Source organism: Hyperolius riggenbachi, chromosome 4, assembly GCF_040937935.1.
Source record: "Hyperolius riggenbachi isolate aHypRig1 chromosome 4, aHypRig1.pri, whole genome shotgun sequence".
Lineage (NCBI taxonomy): Eukaryota > Metazoa > Chordata > Amphibia > Anura > Hyperoliidae > Hyperolius > Hyperolius riggenbachi.
In genome coordinates this window covers 388504007-388524033 of record NC_090649.1, presented here as the reverse complement: position 1 = coordinate 388524033, position 20027 = coordinate 388504007, and positions in this window count along the sequence as shown.

The window sequence follows — 20027 nt, the reverse complement described above, 5'->3', positions numbered from 1 at the left end:
CCCACATCCCCAAAACATACAGATAAGATAATTGGCTCCCCCCTAAATTGGCCCTAGACTACGATATAGACGTATGACTATGGTAGGGATTAGATTGTGACCCTCTCTGAGGGACAATTAAGTGACAAGACTATAGCTTCAATTCATCAAAGGCTGTTTGAAAAAAAAGGTACGGTAGAAGTTTGGTAATTTACCAAAACCCATGACTTCAATTCACAAAAAACTGTTCGGTAACAGCAGAAGAGTGTGGAGTTGTCTCTGTTTTGTTACATGCTGTTCCTGGAGTGAGGGCATTACACAAGTAAAAGGCATCCCAGACATCCCTTCAGAATGTACATTTTTATTATACTGCCTCTGCTCCCTCTAAATCTGTCCATTAGTCTTTCTTAACATTTTATTTATTTGCCACAGCTTAGGTGAACTTCCAGGAGACATTAAACATGCCATGCTTAGGTGATTTAGGCCCGGTTCACATTAGCATCTTGAGCCAAACGGATCCGTTGAGTGGATTCGGTCTCCGCTTCACCGGATCCGGATGGCTCTGTGCACACTGCCAAACGGATCTGATCAACGATCAATCGGATCAGTTTTCACTCAGTTTGCCGTTAAATACATACCTAATGCCCTTTTGAAGCCGGCGGTAGAGGCTTCCTCTTCTTCTGCTGTGATTAGTCACATGGCGCGGAAGAAGACGGAAGCCTCTACCGCCGGCTTCAAAAGAGCATTAGGTATGTATTTTACCCTCCCTCACCCACCTGCCCGGCTGCTGCACCCTCCGTCACCCTCCTACCGCTCAGGTTTGCGTTCCCACATCCCCCGATCCCTTGTGGAACAGTCCATTTATTCACTAGTGTGTGAAGAAATGTTCCGTTTTCCATTGCCCCAATGCCGCAGCATTTTTTGTCCAGTTCCGTTACGCTGGGCAGAACGATCCGGAAAATTAGGACCTGCAGCATTTTTAAGGTCCGGGGAACGAAACATATCCGTACCACAGGACGCATGTGAAGGGATCCATAGGTTAACATTGGATCCTTTCACATCCGTTCCATTTGTACAGTATACGCTCGGTTACGTTCTGCAAAAAACGCTAATGTGAACCGGGTCTTCCCCACTAGCTACTCTGCGTCTTCAAACAGGAACCTAAACGGCTAAATGGCTGAAGGACCGCAGGGCAAACCTCTTGTTTGGGATCTTTCTGCTCCTCTGCCTGGGGGGTAGAAAAGCATGACCCTCCCGAGAAGGCTTTGGAAGCTATCACAGGGACTTGCAGGCGACAGAGGCTGTTGCTTTTGGCTCTCTGCTCCTGTCAGTCATAGGTAATCCCTCTCTGCTTCTGTGAGTCACAGTCTCAGCACTGTTTTTGACATACCAGAGCTGCCGGCAATCATCAAACGTGATACTGGGCTTTACCGCAATCTGTAATCTTAAGGAATTGGCATTACTGACATTTGTTGAGGTGTTTACCACACAAGTTGGTAATTTACCTCACTGCTCGGTAATTTCAGCTTGCATGCGGTAACAGGCTTGATGAATTGACATTTTACAAAATGCTCTGAAAAATCAGCTGTTTTCAGCATTACTGAATGCGGTCATGCTTGATGAATTGAAGCATATATATTTTGTACAGCGCTGCAGAAGATGTCGGTGTTATATAAATACTAAATAATAATATTAATATTCATTTGAATTCAGTGCAAATTTTTCCCTGGGGGAGAGCAAGAGTTCCCCTTAAAGGCCAGAAATTTGCAAAGAAGCTGGGTTGTTACTCAACGAAATATGAATGTTTTGTGAAAAATCGATTTTAAAGTTACGATAGGGAAAAGTGTAAGGTGCACTAGGTGCCAGCATGGGTGAGTGCGATAGGTGTGCGCAGGTGGGGAAGACAGCGGGATCCAGGGGTGCAGTGTCCAGGATGGAGCTCTCAGCTATATTATGTATAGCCGAGAGCAAAAGCATTTTCAAATAGCCCTCTATAGCTAATAGATTATTGGTCTCCCCCGTGACCTACAGTAGTAGCCAGGGCCGAATTTACCATAAGGCACGGTAGGCACGTGCCTACAGGTGCCTGATGATGGAAAGGCGGCTCACTCCCCTCCTTGAGCTCCTCCATCCCTCCTTCCCTATGCAGAGTCCTGATGAGAGTGTAAATGAGGTTACTCAACCTGCTCTCTGCATTCCACTGATGAGATCTCCCTTCAGTCAGGGGAACCTCTAGCTCCATAATACTGAGGGTACCTCTGGCTACCTAATACTTGGGGGCATCTCTAGTTACTTAATATTGAGGGTACTTCTGGCTACCTTACACTAAGGGACACCTGTAGCTACCTATGACAAGTAGGGAGAAGTGACAGCTGGGACAGCCAGCACACTCGTGGTGTGGTTCAGCGGGGGCTTGTAGGTTCATGGAGGGCAAAGTTTAGCGCCAGGACATTTGTGTCTATAGGCTCCTGTGAGGTAAATCCAGGCCTGGTATTAGCTCTTTAATGGTGCTATGCTGGTAATGATCACTTCTACATATGCTTTGACTAGTGGTGATCATTAACAAACTGTTCCCATCCTCTACTTACATCTCCCATATTGTGGATGTCCTTGTCAGGTTATGTGGCGCCATATGAATTCTTATGTATAGAATGCTTGGGTGACCCAATGTAAAACTTGCACTGGGGCCCAAAGCTTCTTGGCTATGCCACTGCACCAGACCATTCATCTGTTTCCACTTTACATCTTCACAACTCAGTTTCCCGGACACTGCAGTTGAGACATAAAACAGAATTATACAAATGTTATATCATAAATCAATAGCTTATCACAAATGGAATATTTTTTTCTGAAAGAAAAATCTATGTAGCCAGAGTATCAATTGGCCAGAAAAGTGGACTTCTGTCGAAATAAGTGTCTTAATTATTTAATTTAAAGTGTACCCAAGGTGGATTTTACTTATTGAATTGGACACAGAAGCATGTTCCCTTTCATAAACTCATACCTCTGTGTTGCTCTCTGTTCCCCCTGGTGTCAGCAGCAGTACCCCCAAAATAATGCAGACAAGCAGCTTGTTGGTATTCTTAAACATAGGAAGGGGCATCCCTTGCAGGAATGGCACTCCTGCATTACGCCCACTTCAGCATTATGAATGCCCCCTCCCCACCTGTGTCTGCTCGCTCCCATGTCTCCGCTCTCTCATGGACATGCTGTAAGTGCTTCTGGGGTCGCAGCAATTTTGGTTGAATAAACTATGATTTCTAAATGGAAATGACTCAGCAGCTCAAATGACTCAGGGACGTGATTGGGTGCAGGTATTATATTTATTTTTACAATTACATTCTGCCTCGGGTTCTCTTTAAACTGAAGAAGTTGTCCACAATAGCATTAAAGAGAATCTGTATTGTTAAAATCGCACAAAAGTAAACATACCAGTGCGTTAGGGGACATCTCCTATTACCCTCTGTCACAATTTTGCCGCTCCTCGCCGCATTAAAAGTGGTTAAAAACAGTTTTAAAAAGTTTGTTTGTAAACAAACAAAATGGCCACCAAAACAGGAAGTAGATTGATGTACAGTATGTCCACACATAGAAAATACATCCATACACAAGCAGGCTGTATACAGCTTTCCTTTTGAATCTCAAGAGATCATTTGTGTGTTTCTTTCCCCCTGCAGCTATCTTCCACTGAAGTGTCAGGCTGTTTCTTCCTGCAGAGTGCAGACAGCTCTACCTGTATGTAATTCCTCTGTATGTGAAAGCCCAGCAAGCTCAGAGGAGGATTTATCCAGCTTGTAAAAGATAAGAGAGAAGAGAGAAGCTGCTCTAATCTAAATAATACACAGGCAGTGTGCAGAGAGGGGCCTGGATGGGGGAGATGCATCACAGAACCACAACACTGAAGAACTTGGCAGCCTTCCAGACACAGGCCTGACAAGTCTGACAAGAGAGAGATAAGTTGATTTATTACAGAGATGGTGATAGTAGAACGTGCTGCAGTAAGCCAGAACACATTAGAATAGCTTTTGGAACTTGTAGGATGATAAAAAACAGGATGCAATTTTTGTTACGGAGTCTCTTTAAAGCATTTTCTAGAATAGTGGTTCTTAACATTATTAAAGAATGCACCCATTTATGAAGGACAATGTATGCCAAGTACACCTTATGGTGGATTACATTATCTAGGGTACCCCCTGATGCATGCATGTTTATTAGGAGTACTATAAGAGAATAACTATATGCTTTCCCTTATGCTTTTAATTAACTAAGAATACTTATTCGGATTTATTTGTATTTCTTAATCTCAACATTTACCATAATAAATTGACTTTGAAAAATTGTATTACCCCCTAAGCCCATTATACGTAGACCCTTGGGTTTGCATACGGTGTGTCGAGACCCTATGTTCTTGAACACAAAAAAAGGTGTCCAGCCATTAACAACTAACATATATTGTATTTTTAAAATACAGAATCGATACAAAATACAGAAGTGGCAATTACAGTGGCAAACGTAACGCGATGAATAAAATGTATAAGGAATTCCAATACACAAAAGGGGGAGAGAGCCCTGTCCTTGAGAGCTTACAATCTAGAGTAATAAGGGGAAACAAGAGGTGGGATAGTATACATAAAACATACCTAAAGGCATGTGTTTTAGGATATCCAATAGGAGTGCAACTTGGCCTTAGGTCAAAGGGGGAATGGCCTAAGGTAGAGCGTAGGCTTGTCAGAAAAAGTGAGTTTTGAGAAAGCATTTAGCGATATCTATAGTTGGAGAGTGACGGATGTGTTGTGAAAGGGCATTCCCGAGGAGGGGTAAAGCACTTGCAAAAAACTTGTATGTGTGAATGTGAGGAGGTAATAAAGATGATGACCTTCAGGTGGGTCAAGCAACATGAACAAATGACACATGAATAAGAAAAATTTCTTGACCTAATCTGTTTTTTAAATTCTCACTTTGCAATGTCTTGACTTATTATTTTCCCCTACTACTATCTTTCCTTTCCTCTTTAAATATTGTGGCAATACTCAAAATTGTTTCAGTGTAATTTAACTCGCGTGATTAACTTATTCCAACAAATTCAGAGCAAGCAAACGATTGAAGGTAGCCTGACATTCTTTGTGAACACAACTCCGTTCTTAAAATGGAAACAGGTTTTTTGGCTACAGGAGGGAAAAAATTCCCATCTATCAGTAGTGAACACCATATTATTCCAGTATAGAAATATCACTTGCTGCTCACTCCCGATCCCAAAAGACAAACTTAGGGCATTTTATATGTACATATATTTGAAAGCATTAGGCAATGGAAAAGGTTCAACATGTTGCTGTCCTCAAAAAATTTGTTGAAACATCGAGTGTTGAAATTTCTTCTAAATCAATACATGTACAGTCCTTGAGAGTTATCCAAGGACACAAACTGGAACACATCTTGTTTGCCAAGACACAAGCCAAAGCTGGGTAGGTTTACTCATTCATGAGCATGATGTCTGCAAACATTAAATCAAAGAATTCACAATTTGAGGCTCTACTTTAAAACCACGTGAAGCTGTGTCGTTCCAGCGGCCGGCTTCAAATCAATACTATATACTGTTGTAAGCTAAGGAAAATATTCAGTACAGATCCTGAAGCAAATGGGAACATTTTGTAATGTTTTCATGTTGTTAGTGTACCTGTGCTAAAATAACACCTTTACAGAAGACTTTACAAAAACGTTTTCGATGTTATTCTGCAGAAGTACATGCTTACGTTTCCATCACTTATAAAGTCAGTAACTATGCAAGGCTGTTAAAGATGTGAAATCTAATTATTGAACATGGAACAACAAAATGTCAAAGAAACTTATTTATAGTATATAGTATTATTTAAGTAAAATGATTTAACGTAATTTACAAGTGCCATTTCATGAGAACGAATTCACCACTTTCAAAGAGGCAATTGGCCCATATGCAAATAACTTTTTTCGCCTGGGTTTTCTCCTAGGTGATATTTTCAGACATTTCAATAAAATGCCTTCTAAGCCCTCAAAAAGCAAGAAAATACTTAAAATAATTTTGACGGTACTTTTTAAAATATTTTTGGTACTTTTCTCAATTGCGTGCGGCCCTTATTTAATTCACTTCTCCTACGTTTTCTCCAGGTAATATTTTAACACCTTCTTATAAATAAAATGCCTTTTAAGCCACCAGCAAGTAATACAATACTCAGAAAAGTTTTAGTACTTTTTCACCTACTTTTTGGTACTTTTTCAATTGCTCGGTGCTGAAAAGTTATTTTAAACAAAAGATGAAAAATGATTTCCAGGAGAAAACCTAGGAGAAAAAACAAATTAAATAAGGACCAATATCTCTACACTAACATTGTTTCTATTTTTCATTATATTCCTTTCAAATATTAATATAATACTGCTGTAACGATTGTGGAATCGTCTCCGTGGTCAGCGCACCAGACGTGCGCTGACACGGCAGATTTTCTCCACAAGCGTATAAATTTGCAGGAACCCAGCAGTGGGTGCAATGCACCTGCAGAGGGAAATTCCTGTCGGCAGGTGGGGCTGTGGAGTGCAGAGGAACAGCTCCTCTGCTCTATCACACACGCCAGACAGGAATTGTACGAAGGGAAGAACCGTAATCGCAAGAGAAGCGATTGAGAGCGAGCACAGAGACAGATTGTGTGTGTGTGCATAAAACTAGTCGCCAACCCGCGACTGTGCACACACCACAGCAGATACGAAGCAGGAACGCGATCGCGAGAGGTGCGATCGCCAGACGTGACACAAGGCTACAGCAAGGCGGAGCACGAGAGTAGCAAAGCCACAGCAAATCAAACAATGAGGAGATATGGAAAATAACAAACGCTAGCTAACCGCGAACACCGCACTCATTCGCAACAGTGCACACGGTTATGCGCGGTCTCTACGTGATAAGCACAATAGAGACAAGCACGCCTAACTAACCATCGACAGACAAACATGAAACCGAGGATGCGAACGCTTGCTTAACGGTTACCTCACCGAGCCTCCAGCAAGCGTCCGTAGCAGACAAGACAGACACACGAAAACAGGGACAAGTGAGAGATAGGATCCACAGCACTAGCAAAAGTGGCTAGCGCGATCCAGGTACAGAATAGCAGAACAGAAGGATCCACAGCACTAGCGAAAAGTGGCTAGCGCGATCCCAGGAGACAGAACAGAAGGATCCACAGCGCTAGCGAAAAGTGGCTAGCGCGATCCCAGGAGACAGAACAGAAGGATCCACAGCGCTAGCGAAAAGTGGCTAGCGCGATCCCAGGAGACAGAACAGAAGAGATAGCTGGTAGCAACCGCTGCACCAGCTATACTCCAAGAACAGAGATCAGAACCATTTCCTGTCGACCACCGCTGGGACAGGACAACAGCAACAGAACAAACAAACAGATAAACAATCCTAACTGCATTAGGGAATCTGCCTAGCACAGTTTCCAGGAATTACTCTAAGCTGATCTTCAAACAAAGAGCATGGCTGACACTCTCCAGAGTGTTTCACAGGAAGACTCCTTATGACCAGCCCCGCATTGTGGGAAAGACATAGTACTTATAGTACACGCCTCCAATGAATGTGGCCAGGCAATTTGCATGACAACGTATGCAAATTCCTTTGCAAGCACAAGCTGCAAAACTGACAGAAGCTCTTCTTTCCAGAGTCCTGCAGCATGCAAACCTACACAATGGTCAAAAAGCTGCCTGCCTGCACAGGCAGCTGAGCAAATCATCACAGTACCCCCCCCCCCCCTCCAGGGTCGAATTCCAGACGACCCTCAAAAGTGCTATTAGCAACAGACTCAAACTGAAGACTCATGAAGGTCGGGACAGCCCGACAAGGTCCAATTCCAGAGTCAGTCCACCCGAAACCGACCTCATCGGAAACAGAAGCCACCGAAACATGCCCATCAGCACTACAAGTCTCAGTGTAACACCCATCAGGACTGTGGATACCAGAGAGGAAGCCATCGACACCCTCCAGACAATACCCACCACCTTCCAAGGAGCATCCGAAAATACCAAACTTGCCACAATACCTGTTCGAAGTGTCCCTTAAAACACAAAAGCCACCCTTGATCTTATCCAGGGTACCAAGCAAAATTTCTCCCGGAATCTCCCAGAACCTTTTGAAGCTCCACAGAGATCCCAAGAGGGCAGAACAATCACCAGGCTCACATGAAGAATTACCAAGAACCCCCATCGAACCAATGACAATTCCGGATTCAGAATTACGAGGACACCCATCAAGATCAAGACTTTCAGGGACCACTTCTGGGCATGCAAGCAGGCAGGCTAAATCAGAACATGTCTCCACCGAGGAAGCATCTGAGTACGCTGGTAACCGAGGCACACTTGGGCTTTCTGGGTCACAGAGCACACTGGGGTACACCAGCACAGGAGAGACCTCAGGACATGTCGGGGAACTGCCAACCTCAGAGACCGAGACGAGAAAACCAAAACCAGGACCGGGCATAGAATCATCACGAGTAGTGGTCACAAGCACTGGACTTTCAAACGAAGGTTTAGACTCAAATTCAGAAATTTCTGTGACTGCAATATTATCATTGATTACACATGACTGAAGCTCCACCAGAGCTGAAAAGGTAGCCAGCAAGGCAGCAATGCCTACTGAAGTGGGCAACACCTCAGAAGGACTTGGGGGGCAGGAGACGTCTCCTACAAGTTCTGCACCCCTTGGAGGAACTCGGAGATCTCCGGGAGGTCAGACAGGACCTCAGGAACATCCTTTTTCAAGTCTCCTAAGAAGGATTCTGAACTATCCATGTTACAGGGTAAAGCTTGAACTTTAATTTGTGAACCGGGCAGATGTCCCAGGGAAGGTTCCACCATAAACTGAGACTGAATTTCATCATCAGGACAGGGATACACAAAAATATCTAGTGAAACTAACTCTGGCCTTCTGAGTTTCGTTTCACTGCAGGGAAATTCCTCCATAGCAGTCAAACCAGACTGCAATTCCAAAATAGCAGAGAAACAGGTAACAATGGTTGCAATACCTAGACGAGCCTCTAGGGACACTGCAGGAGATTTTAAACAAGGTAATATTGACTCATCCAGATTACTGGGTGGAGAGTCAGTACTTACTTCAGAATCAGACTCGCAAATGTCAATGCGAGTGGACATAATGTCTTTATTCATGATACAGGGCAGACTCAGAGACATCTTCTCTGGACAGAGCAAAGGTGCTTCAGTATCAGGTTCACAAAACCATAGTGCTGTCTCATTCTTAGACTCGGCTAATGATGTCGAATCCGAGGAGACAGAACGCAAAATTTGCGAATCCACAATCGCTTTAGGTTGCGAAACCGAACACTCCAAAGACAGGTATTCTGAGGTCTCCAGGCTGGATTGCTGGATCTCAGAAACGCCAGCTGACAATGTACCTTTACAAACGTCACCTGAATGACGTACACGTAGTTCATTCAGAATCATTTTCCACATACAAATCAGCGGACTCACAAAGTCAAATTCACACCCCTTTTTTTCTCTTAAGGCGGAAGCATAACTTATACATGCTCTCAAGACAGATTCACTTCTGGCAATGTAGTACTCACAAAACGACTCTGAATCGTTCTCCAATTCATACACCAACGCTTCGAGCTGTTTTTTCTGGAACGGGGGCTCCCATTCACACCTGACTAGGTCAGCATTCATACTGAACAATGTTAGGGGAAGTTGTGACAACAACATGAGGAATCATATTCATTTTACTCTTGAAACTGCATAGTTTGGAAATTTTCCCCATAGCAAGATCATAGATGGAGGATCTTAAAGTAGTACTGAGAGAAGAAGATCTGTTTTTACATGACAAGGGATCCCACAAATCATTGACAAAACTGACACACTCACGCCGATCACAATCGGCAGGAACATCTGAGAAACAGGCATCAGATCGCACAGATTTAACCTCTAAACAAACGGGAGAAACTCCATCAGAATTCACGCAGGTGTCCACAGTCGAGGCACACCCATTCATTTCAGGTCGCACAGTGTCCAAACTCACTTGCTTTACCCCAGAAAGACAGGAATAATCATGTGACAATGGTGTCTCTTTATTGGAAATAATTGGTTGGTGTGTGTGCAATTCGTCCAAAATAGTCTGCCACACATAAATCACCAGATCCACATCACACTCAACACATTCATCAGAATCAATCAAAAGGTACATAGAGTCGAGACAATCATTCAGGTCATCCGCGCTCTTTGCGATATAAAAATCGCAAAAGGCTTTCCAATCGAAATCAAACTCTTCCAACAAGGCCCCAATCTCCCATGAGGCAAATGGCGGTTCAAACAACCCAGTATCTAGGTAATCTCCATATGGGTTGGGGTCAGGAAAGAGGACAGACTGTTTAACTGCTTTAATGTAGTGTGCGATCCTACCTATAATAGGATCCACATATGCCTTTGCCTCAGGCAATGACATCTGAAACAAATCGAAGGTTCCCTCTGCCCTGGGAATTTTGGTTGGGCTGGTCATACTGTAACGCAACTGCCACTTTTTCTCACTGTGCACCAGTGTCCATCATTGAGGGTCTCAGTGCATAAATACTCAAAGTTTAGGGCCATTTGAGTGGATAAGGGAAGCCAGTTAACCTGCCTCTATGTTTTGCTGGAGAAAGTCAATAGAAATATGTAAAGAACATTTATACTGTACTGCATGCAGATAGTGGCCCTGGGGATTTCTAGTTTCTTTTATTAACTTTTGCTTATAATTGGCAGGATAAATGATAAAATCAGAATCGGTTTGACTATGCATCTTGAAGAATGTATATAGTTAAACACATGTGGTGCACCATACACATGTACATTCATTTGTGTCTGTGTGTGTATTGCTATTCTGTTTAATTTAGATGAGTACATTTGTAAACCTTTTATAATTTCTTACATTTTCTCCCTGAAACAATATTAGTCCACATGATTTCCAACATCAGGAGCTATCTTGCAGGTGGTGGTGGTGATCAAGGGGTTTGTTTTAAGATTGATTCTTTTTCAAAAACACACTGGGCCAATGTTACCCTATGGCAAGAACCAAGGGCTCATTTCCCACCTACAATGCCCAGGAGATGTTGGGGGTAATTTAACAAGGTGGCTCCCAGATATCTTTGCCCCATCACCACCCACCACCACCTCTCAGTGGAACGAGCAAACAATACTAGCCGACTTGCTTCTTGACATCAGTGGCTTCTATGAAAAGGTGGTGTTTTGTAGGGTCGGAAATCCTGCCCTCACTTTCAAAGCACCCTTCTCCTTTATCAAGAATAAAGGGGCTTATTCCCATCTCCAATGCCAGGAAGGAGTTTGCTGTTTTTACCCAGGGGGTGGGGGTGGGGTTTGCTTATAGGAGAATCTGAAAAAAACTGTTGACACCTAAAAAAAGTTATTTAATGAAATATAAAGATATTTCCTAAAAAATACAGTTGTCCCTCCCCATGGACAACGTTTTATGAGCTGTCCCAATCAATGTAGCCTAGTTATAGACCCCGCTAAATTACCTTTCCCTACTGTTGCTATACTGAAAAGGGAGTCTCAGCAAATCCTCCTCAGCAGGGACAATTTTCATTGGTTAGATCAATGGACCTTTGGAACTCAAAGATGTTTTTGCTCCCATCAAATTGCAACACTGAATGAAATGAAAAGCCCAGCAAACACGTTTTTACATTTTACATTGGTCCATTGATATGATAATGAGAATCCTTCCTGCTGAAGATCTTATGTCTTTTTTTTAAGATTATTATCTCACAGTGTGAGGTGTTTTTATGCTTAATTATTTTTTCATGGCCAAGTAGCAATAATGTAACCTTGTACTTACTGTATTACACTTGGGGTAGGCAGATATCAGGAGCACCCTTATGAATTTGTAGACTGCACCATAAAGGCCCATACCCAGTGATTTTTTGAGTGATGAGCAATTCTCTGATCTCACAATGCGGGTACATGCGCGCGGGTTCACTGTGCTTCCCCCACTTATTGCCTCATTCCAAGGTGTGTTTCTAGTCTTTCTTCTCACCACATCAAAGTCACAGCTCAAATGCCCTGGCCTGACATCATGCAGCACAAAATGTAGACCTGCATTGTGATCTCAGTGGTGGCTGCTCTTCAGTCTGCATGAGACCACTATGTATGGCAGAGAAGCCAAGCCTAGACAAAACAGATCCCAGTACAGATAGGGAACGGGAAGACCAGTTGTAGTGGGGAGCAGATGGAGTATGGAGGGGGAACATAAGTGAAGGAACACTGTGGGAGCTAGGGGAGCAAACATAAAGCCCTCAAAGTGGCTGTGGCTGAAAGGGCCCCTGGGCCCCATGTTATTTGCCATGACTGATTTGGTAGTTGCTACACTATTGTCTCCAGCCTTTCGGAAGATGATACTTCTCTAACTAGGAATTGGCTGTTTATATGATCAGTAATTCATTTCTCCACAGAGTTTGCAGTAATGGTAACCTGGCTATCTGTGTATTCAGTCTGCTGCTTTGTACTAGACCAAGTTGTACTTTAGGTGTGAAAGTTAGTGCTATAATAGGATACTGCGCAAGGTTGTTTCTAGAATTGATACAACATATTTTTCAGGTCCCTGCTTTTTTCATGACATGTTGTTTGAAGGTGCACCCTGCATAACCCTGCTTGTTATGATAGAATGCATGATTATTTTGGAAGCATTTAGCAACCGCTGGCCACCGGATGGGCGAATATTGAGCAAGTGCAAATTAAAGGAGAAGAATATGCTGAGCAGAAACATGCAGTCAAGATGCCTGGAATTCCTGGTTCCCCACAAGAGGCAGGTCAAGAAAAGAAGGAACGAGTGGATGGATTATAGCGCATGCCACAAATATTTTTTCAAGCATGGCTCAGCCTTGCATATCTGATCCCGTAAACAGCACTCCATACATGAAGACCAGCCTGTTTCTATTGAGTGTATGAGCCACTGAAAACAATTTCACAGCTGTGCTGTTTCTACCACGAAGGCATATCTTCCCCCGTCAGCAGGCCAGATGTTCCAGACAAAAGGCGTTTGCCTTAGCCATATACACCAGTCAAAACAATCCGTGCTGCCAACCACACTATCCTGGAGTAAAGAAAATAGTTTTTCTAAGGCTAAGCTTCTTATTGAAGGAGCATCACTACTCCACAAATTATTTTCATTTATGAGTAACTGCAAGAAAGAACTGCAAACCTGTGTTTTAAAAAAAACACATTTTGCTATTTATTTAGAAATTGTGGTGAAAGGGAAACCGCTTAGACGGGAGTACAGATCTCCAAAACAGCAACTATCTTCCAGAATGGAGGACAAATCACAGCCCAAAGCCAACCAAGTAGCACAGTATTAGGATTTGCGTTTTGAAAGAGGATTTTTTCCCCCAGCACCGCTTGCTTTAGCCTAGAATAATTCAGCAAGAATGTGGAAATCAAGTTCTTTCTTGCTAGAATACTGTATATTGCAGAACTTGCTTGCTGCTTAATGCTGACCTCTGCGGTAATCTAAAATGAGTCCACCAAATTCTCCATCCCCACCCAACATTTGCCTGCATTTTCAAATTATAATAAACTTCAAGGAACATTATTTTAACATATGATCTGTTTTGTGCTTATTCAAGCTTTGAGGGTTTTGGAAGAGTTAGTGAAGACAGTTAGTAACTGGCTAATGACACAGCATCCCATCAATAAATAACAATCCAGGAGAGGGTTGTGGCTCTGTCTGCACTGGCACTGTTGAGGAGATGCAGTATATAGTGTTTAGTATAGTATAGTGAAAAAGGCCACCCCCTTAATGACATTCATAATCAATTTAGCAACAAAAACAGAACAGGTTTACCGTTCCAAAATGTGTTACAAAAATGTAAAATGGAGCTACACGCCAGAACTAGCGGGGCTCCTCTAAAGTGTATATGATACTAATGGTAAAAGCAGTTTTATACTGTACATACCAGGGACTTCCGTTAGCCCCTTCATGCTGATCCGTCCATCGCTGTCCTCCTCCGCCACCTCATTCCTCCGCAATCTGGCTTGGTAATTCAGCCAGACATTGCAGGCATAGTACGGCCGTGCACGCTCCCCTGTCGCACAGACGCAGAACTCTCCCGACAATGGGAGCACGAAGGGGCGCAGTAAGCCCCGACTTCCAACGTTACCGGGCCAGATTGCGGAGGAACGAGGTGGCAGAGGAGGACGGCGAGGGATGGATAAGCATGAAGGGGGCTAAAGGAAGCCCCAGGTATGTATAAAACTACTTTTATCTTTAGTCTCAGGTTTACTTAAGTCTTATTACATACACAATGTGGTGGGGCATGATGACTTTTTTCTTTGCTAGAGGTGCACTTTAACCACTTCACAACTGAAGGGTTTTACCCCTTGAGCACCAGAGCAATTTTCACCTTTCAGCACTCCTTCCATTCATCTATAACTTTATCATTACTTATGGCAATGAAATGAACTATATCTTGTTTTTTTCGCCACCAATTAGGCTTTCTTTAGGTGGGCCAATATGCCAAGAATTATTTTATTCTAAATGTGTTTTAATGCGAAAATAGGAAAAAATGTGTGAAAAAAATCATTATTTTTCAGTTTTCGGCCATTATAATTTTTAAATAATGCATGCTACTGTAATTAAAATCCATAAAATGTATTTGCTCATTTGTCGCGGTTATTACACCATTTAAATTATGTCCATATCACAATGTTTGACGCCAATATTTTATTTGGAAATAAAGGTGCATTTTTTCAGTTTTGCGTCCATCCCTAATTACAAGCCCAGAGTTTATAAAGTAACAGTGTAAATATTTAAAGAGTTCAGTCCCTAAGGTAACTATTTATGTATTTTTTTTCTAATTGTAATTTTTTTTTCTTTTTATTACGAAAAATAAAATAAAATTGGGGAGTGTGGGAGGTAATGAGTTAATTTATAATATAAAACCATGTATTTATATATGAAAAATGTTTTGGGTGTAGTTTTACTATTTGGCCACAAGGTGGCCACAGTAATTTTTGTACATGCGACCTATAAGCGTAGGAAGTATGCTTACAGGAAGTGTTATGAAGCTGGGAAACTTTTTTTTTTCACAATGATCGCGCTGCTTCTCATAGAAGCAGCCGATGCATTGCTGGGGGGCTTAGATCAACGAACAGGAACGGTTTTTCCCGTTCATTGATCTCTGGGCGAGCAGGCGGTGGCATGCATGAGTGCGGGAGCGCGCGCACGAGCAAGCGGGAGCGTGGACAGTAGCAGTAGCAGCGGGGGGTGCGTGGATCTACGCCCCTGGTGGGGAAAGGGTGTTAAAAGGGGCGTAGATACACACACCGCTGGTGGTAAAGTGGATAAAGTGGGATGAAAGTGCAAATTAAAAACTCTTGTACCTATTGCTAGGTACAAGAGTAGTTAGTGTAGCAGCCATTTTGTTTTATTCACAGATACATTTATACATTACCTGTGTCTCACCTGTATCCCTCGAAACAATCCAGAAGGTCTGCACACTCAGTTTCACAGACTAAAGCTTGGTTTATTCACATATCTTGACAACAGTCAATTCGAAGTAAACCAAGGACCGTTTCGGGGCCATGGCGGATGGCCTTTGTCAAGGTATCACAACCCGAATGGTAACGATCATTTGACCAACGATCATTACCATTCGGTTCTGATACCTTCAAAGGGATCTTCCTGAAAAATTACCCAGGTCCTTCCCTGGCTTTTAGGGTCCATGTGATGCTGAAAATGTAAAAATGAGTCACTGGGAATGTCCCTGGAAAAGAACTAGAAAGTGGCAGAAAAGAAGATGGAGGAGTAAGAGTTGAAGCAGGACGTTTTGATGGCTAACACGGCACAATACTCTACTGCTACTACGAGGAAGAGTTGAGCGACTCATGCTCGTTTATCCAGTCCATGTTATGGAGCAATGTAACAGCTTTGTTGTGACATAGCTGGCAGCATCCGGCACGGTATTCTGCCACCCCTACCGCTGCTGCCCTTTCTTTTCGCTCTGGTGGTATAATATACCGAAAAATGTTATCTTAAATGTTTGAGAAGTGATAATAGTAACTAGTAGAGAGTAGACCCAAAGCAATGTCACAGTGTCCCTTGGACCATATTCACTAAACCTATGTAAATTTTACTGTTGCTTATGCCAACTATACAGTGCACAATTAGCGCAACCCAGGTTATCTAGGTAACACTCATGTTATCCTAGCAAGCAAGTAATGCCTGATTAAGGCTAATTGCCCAAGATGTGCTGTGTAATTGGCGCAAGTAACAGTAAAATTACCATGTGCTCCCTGCTTAACCTCCGTGACACGGGGTAAACTGCCGGAGGGTGCCGCTCAGGCCCTGCTGGGCCGATTTACATTTTTTTTTTTTGCTACACACAGCTAGCACTTTGCTAGCTGCGTGTGCATACCGATCGCTGCCGCTACCCGCCAATTCGCCGCTATCCGCCACGCTGCCCCCCCCCCTCCAGACCCCTTACACTGCCTGGCCAATCAGTGCAAGGCAGTGCTGAGGGGTGGATCGGACGTCGGCGACGTCATCGCGATCGTCGTCATGGCGACGGGGAACCCCATACAGGAAATCCCGTTCAGAACGGGATTCCCTGCAGGGTAAAAGCGCCGGCGGCGATCGGAGGGGTGGGAGGGATAGCGAAGGGAGGGGGGAAGCAAGTAGCTAGCGCTAGGCTAGCTACATGCTTTAAAAAGAAATATTTTTTTTTAAAAAGTGCTGCGCTGCCCCCTGGCGGATTTATTGTACCGCCAGGGAGGTTAAGGCAACTTTGCCGAAGTTTGGTGAATATAGCCCCTTATTGCTGTAGGATAGAATGCTTTTGTCTTATAAAAGGGTTGTAATAGTTTGAAAAAAATGCAATAGAATCAAGTGAAATAAACCAATTCTGTCAAAGGCACAGTATCACTTTACAACTGCAGAGAATGTGCTGAAAGAAATGGAAGACGTTTTTGTTGTCAAAACTGTCTGGGCACCTGAATTTTAACATACATTAGTGAAAATACCCCTAAGGGCTGGTTCACACAGGCGTCTGCCCGCCTTTCTGTGGCATTGCGTTTGGTGGCGTTGCTCGAGCCTTTAGCAGCCTTCACGTAGCTTTCGGATGCGGTCAGCATTTTTCTTCTCCTAGGGGAACATTACCCAGGGCGGTTAACTGCCCTAGGACGCTACATGTAGTGTCCAGGGTCGCCTTGAATGCCAGGGAAAATCGGGACCCGAACTTCACGTTCGCGTAAAAGCCTGGTACAAACGCTCCCATTCACTTGAATGGGAGCGTTTAACGCCAAGTCCCGAACACTGGCGGTAAACGCTCTACAGACGGCCATCTGAACCAGCCCTAAGTCCCGGTCAGCATTACAGCTGGGCAATCATCAAAAAGATGGCAGCCCTTATATGCTTCTCACTTCAGATTACTTTAAAAAATCATTACTCAGAAGTTACATGGGAAACAATTTGTCATGGGGGGTACATTTAATGTTTGCACAAAGAGCCTGTGATGTTTTGTTCCTCCTCTTCCCAGAAACACTTTATTCATGAGACAATCTTGTGGATTTCTGCAGGATGAGGCAAAACTCTAAATAGGTTTATGAGCGCCATTGTGCATGTCAACGGAATCAGTGATTTGCTACAATCCAGATGGTGTGCATAACATTGTACATGAGGCAAGGCCTATATAATGACTGCGACTCTGGAATTCCAGAACATTTCATTTTAATGCATGTTGTATTTCCAAAACATATTGCATGTATTTCATAAATTCATAAATGCTATGAATTTACTGTGTCAGCCCTGTATGCTGAGATCCAGCACTTTGCGTCTGATCTGGGCGTGTGCCACGCCAAATGCTACAAATCATACATGTGTATGAGATCTCATCTCTACAGAAAGTGACCGACAGAAAATAATGAATTACTGCCCAACCCACAACAGTCATTCAGATAGTACATTATCCCTTATATAGGCAACATTCCTTATATAGGCAATGCATAACGTAACCTTGTAGTGTGGATTAATATTTTACACTGCTTATCAGGGGCGTAACTACAAATCATGAGGCCCCCCAGACAAAACTTTGATGCCCCCCCCCCCCCCCCCCCATGTTCAAACACCTTTCCTTGCCTACCCCGGGAGACTCACACAGCCTGGGCCTCATCTTAGGATGGTCATAAAACAAGTGTGGCCATCATGATCTTCCCATCTATAAGAAGTGTAGCCACAAAAAACATCTGATCTGAAAGATGGGCCCCTTTATCAGAGAGAGTGACATAGCAGTTGGGTCCCCCTTACAACTCTGGGGCCCCCTGCGGTGGCAGGGGCTGCTTCCCTGTAGTTACGCCCCTGCTGCTTCTGCTACCCAAATAATGCAAACATTTTCTAAAGTACCCTGGAGGATATGAGCATAGTGAGCTTCCAGGCATTGATTTATACAAATCTCAATCTGGCTGAAGAAAGGCAAGCTCTGACACACCTCCTCACTGTTACCACACATTGCTATTGGTCACTGAAACTTCCCATAATAGTAAGGGGTGGGGCCCCCTGGAGCGGTTTTGGGAGCCTTTGCTGATCCTTGATGATCAGCAAAGTGCTACAGCAGTGGAACCAGATTCACATTTGCATGAATTGGACACTATGGTTCCCAAAACACTGAAGGAGATTTCAGAATGTACCCATTTATATTTACCAAAGGTTTAATTGTAATTTAATTATATTTTAATTGAATTCAATGTATGTGCAATACAATTTTATGTTTGCTCACTAAGACAGTAGATAAGATAGTATAATAAATCCCTTTTAAATTATTGACATTTCAAAGAGACTATAAATGTATACTCAGAGCCGGGACAAGGTCCTCCAGCTTCCAAGGCTGAGATGCAAAAGTGCGCCCCTCAATCCCTCCCACCCCAGCCGTCACCAGGGACGGATCTAGGGGGGGGGAGGGCAAACGGGTATCTTGCCCCATGCGCAGTTTGTTGAATTCTTAAAAAGGCGTTAAAATGAATGGCAGTTTAGGCACCAAAACCTGACCTTTAGGCGCCAAAACCTGACCTTGCCCCAGGCGCAACTTGGTCTTGATCCGTCCCTGGCCGTCACACACTGATTGCCATTAGACTAAGAGGCGCCCCAGGGCCCCAAACACCTTAATCTCTAGTGATCTGGCTTGCAGCCACTGCCGTGTATCCCCTTTTCTTATTTCTCTCTGCTTCAAACACAATAGGGGAATGATAGCCGAGTGAGTTGGGCACCCCCTCCTAGACTGCGCCCTGAGGCTGGAGCCTCTCTCGCCTTTGTCTCGGCCCGGCCCTGTGTAAACTTATTTTAGCCCTTTAATTTTATATTTCATGCCTTTCTTAATTATTTTTATTATGCACATATAGTAATTATATTACTGATTTCTCCTCAAAAGGTGCTCCTAATTATCTGAACCACCTATACACTTAAAGCGGACCTAAACTCAGGACTTCCTCTCTGCTCTAAAAGATAAGCAACAGCATAATAACCTTTACAGAAAAACATTTTCTTGTTACAGCTTATATACCGTAGCTCCTACGATGCTGCAGTGTTACTTCTTGGTTTGCTGGGAGCACCTACAGGGTTAACCTCCTGTGTTTACATATAGTCTTTCTGAACGGCACACCGCAGCACAGTTCAGACAGAGATGACAGCTCTGTACACATTGTGTGTGTGAACCCAGCCCAAAAGTTCAGCAACATTTATTTAAGTCTCTTGTATTTAAAGGATACAGAGTACAGTCTACTAGCACAGGCCCATGTTAATTTTCCCTGTACATAGTGAAATAATTATTCAGGGATGCCTTTCCTGATGTCCAATTATTTTGATCTCTAAAATGGAAAAAAAAAAATGTATCACCAAGTAAAGTAGCACATACCAAAGGGCAACATTTGGTCTGGTCATTTAGGTTTCAACTACCATGTGGCATGTGGTTCAAGTACACAATAAATTAATTGGCCACTTCCTGTACCGCAGACTTCCACTGACACAAACTGCACTCTCCCAAGTTTAT